Below are 3591 nucleotides of genomic sequence, written 5' to 3' on the forward strand. Positions count from 1 at the left end.
ATTTTGATGAATCTATGGCTAGTAATAGAGTTTATGAACCATAGAAAATATTTTACTAACGGAGCTCATGAGATTCTTCTTTAAGTTTTGTGTTGTGAAGAGTTCAAGTTTTGGGTAAAGATTTGATGGATTATGGAACAAGGAGTGGCAAGATCCTAAGCTTGGGGATGCCCAAAGCACCCGAAGGTAAAATTCAAGGACGACCAAAAGCCTAAGCTTGGGGATGCCCCAGAAGACATCCCCTCTTTGGTCTTCGTCCATCGGTAACTTTACTTGGAGCTATATTTTTATTCGCCACATGATGTGTGTTTTGCTTGGAGCGTCTTGTATGATTTTAGTCTTTTCTTTTTAGTTTACCACAATCATCCTTGCTGTACACACCTTTTGGGAGAGACACACATGAATTGGAATTTATTAGAATACTCTATGTGCTACACTTATATCTTTTGAGTTGGATAATTTTTACTCTAGTGCTTTGCTTATATCTTTTAGAGCACGGTGGTGGTTTTATTTTATAGAAATAATTGTTCTCTCATGCTTCACTTATATCATTTTGAGAGTCCTTTAGAACAGCATGGTAATTCACTTTGGTTATAAATTTGAAATGCTAAGAGAAGTTGGATGCTTTATAGATTGTTTTGAGATATAAAGGTGGTAATATTAGAGGTGTGCTAGTTGAGTAATTGTGAAACTGATGAATACTTGTGTTGAACTTGGCAAGTCCCGTAGCATGCACGTATGGTAAACATTATGTGACAAATTTGAAGCATGGGGTGTTCTTTGATTGCTTTCCTTATGAGTGGCGGTCGCGACGAGCGATGGTATTTTCCTACCAATCTATCTCCCTAGGAGCATGCGCGTAGTGCTTGGTTTTGATGACTTGTAGATTTTTGCAATAAGTATGTGAGTTCTTTATGACTAATGTTGAGTCCATGGGTTATACACACTCTCACCCTTCCATCATTGCTAGCCTCTTCGGTACCGTGCATTGCCCTTTCTCACCTTGAGAGTTGGTGCATACTTCGTCGGTGCATCCAAACCCCGTGATATGATACGCTCTATCACACATAAGCCTCCCTATATCTTTCTCAAAACAGCCACCATACCTACCTATTATGGCATTTCCATAGCCATTCCAAGATATATTGTCATGCAACTTTCCACCATTCCATTTATTATGACACGCATCATGATTGTCATATTGCTTTGCATGATCATGTAGTTGACATCGTATTTGTGGAAAAGCCACCATGCTTAATTTTTCATACATGTCACTCTTGATTCATCGCAATCCCGGTACACCGCCGGAGGCATTCACATGTAGTAGCTAGATGGCTTCTTCTCTCTCTTTGGATCTCAATACAAAGTTCTCCTCGATCTTCTTGGAGATCTATTCGATGTAACTCTTTTTGCGGTGTGTTTGTCGAGACCCGATGAATTGTGGGTTTATGATCAAGTCTATCTATGAACAATATTTGATTCTTCTCTGAAATCTTTTATGCATGATTGGTTATCTTTGCAAGTCTCTTCGAATTATAAGTTTGGTTTGGCTACTAGATTGATCGTTCTTGCAATGGGAGAAGTGCTTAGCTTTGGGTTCAATCTTGCGGTGCTCGATCCCAGTGACAGAAAGGGAAACAACACGTATTGTATTGTTGCCATCGAGGATAAAAAGATGGGGTTTATATCATATTGCTTGAGTTTATCCCTCTACATCATGTCATCTTACCTAAGGCGTTTCTCTGTTCTTATGAACTTAATACTCTAGATGCATGCTGGATAGCAGTCGATGTGTGGAGTAATAGTAGTAGATGCAGGTAGGAGTCGGTCTACTTGTCACGGACGTGATGCCTATATACATGATCATGCCTAGATATTCTCATAATTATTCGCTTTTCTATCAATTGCTCGACAGTAATTCGTTCACCCACCGTAATACTTATGCTATCTTGAGAGAAGCCACTAGTGAAACCTATGGCCCCCGGGTCTATTCTCCATCATACAAGTTTCCAATCTATTTTATTTTGCAATCTCAGTGATATCCACTCGGGGACCTGTGGTCACCATGCGTCCTCACGGACAATCATGGCCAAAGCATACCGAGCAGGTTTTTACTGGCCGCGAGCGAATGAAATGGCAAAGGAAATAGTCGACAAGTGTGAAGGTTGCCAGTTCTACTCCAACATGTCTCACAAACCCGCCTCAGCTCTGAAGACCATTCCACTCGTCTAGCCATTTGCCGTTTGGGGGCTGGATATGGTTGGACCCTTGAGGACTGGTAGAAGTGGTCTCCCTCACCTACTTGTTGCAGTCGACAAGTTCACTAAGTGGATTGAGGCCAAGCCCATCAAGAGCCTCGATTCGAGCACTATCGTAAGCTTCGTCAGGGGGCTGACATTCAGGTTTGGAGCCCCGCACAACATCATCACGTACAATGGATCAAACTTTGATTCAGATGAATTCAGAGCTTTTTGTGCTTCCCAAGGCACTCGGGTCGATTATGCTTCAGTCGCTCACCCGAAGTTGAACGGACAAGCAGAAAGAGCAAATGGTTTGATCCTCCAAGGGTTGAAGCCCAGGCTAATGCGACATCTCAAGCATGCGGCTGGAGCTTGGGTAGATGAGTTACCATTAGTACTGTGGGGCCTGAGGACAACACCGAATCGGTCGACTGGTCGGACTCCCTTCTTCTTGGTCTATGGAGTCGAGGCCGTGCTACCGACTGATTTGCTTCATAGTGCCCCGCGAGTGGAACTTTTCTCATAAGTCGAAGCAGAACAAGCCCATCAAGATGATGTTGACCTTCTAGAAGAGGAAAGAGAGATGGCGCCGATCCGGTCGGCCATTTATCAACAAGATCTGCGGCATTTTCACGCCAGAAACGTCAGGGGTCGAGCATTTCAGGAAGGAGACCTAGTACTCCGAGTGGACCAGCAACGTCCACACAAGCTCGCCCCTGCTTGGGAAGGCCCCTTCACCATCACCAAAGTGCTCCACAACGGTGCATATCACATGTACGATGTGGAACACAAGAAAGACGAGCCACGCGCCTGGAATGCGGAGCTTCTCCGCCACTTTAACACTTAATCATTTGGACTGTCGAGATGTAATAAGAAGTACCTTTCAGTTTGTTTATCAAAGGCAAGGTTTTGCAGTCTCCTAAATGATTGTTATTTCTTATGCATGTGTCCAAAATCGCCTAGTGGGTGGCTTAGCTGCGAACCTGATTCGCCTAGGTTCCAAAAATTAAAATCCCATCGAGTGGAGAGCATGTCTCTCATCCGGGGGTTTAGCTGCGAACCTGATTCGCCTAAGTTTAAAAAATCCTACCGAGTGGTGAGCAACCCTCCCACTCGGGGGCTTAGCTGTAGTCCAGTACTCGCCTAAGTTTTAAAAAAATCCTATCGAGTGGTGAGAAACCCTCCCACTCGGGGGCTTAGCTGCAGTCCAGTACTCGCCTAAGTTTAAAAAAATCCTACCAAGTGGTGAGCAACCCTCCCACTCGGGGCTTAGCTGCAGTCCAGTACTCGCCTAAGTTTAAAAAAATCCTACCGAGTGGTGAGCAACCCTCCCACTCGGGGGCTTAGCTGC

The sequence above is a fragment of the Triticum dicoccoides genome, chromosome 7A (assembly GCF_002162155.2).
Source record: "Triticum dicoccoides isolate Atlit2015 ecotype Zavitan chromosome 7A, WEW_v2.0, whole genome shotgun sequence".
NCBI classification, from domain to species: domain Eukaryota; kingdom Viridiplantae; phylum Streptophyta; class Magnoliopsida; order Poales; family Poaceae; genus Triticum; species Triticum dicoccoides.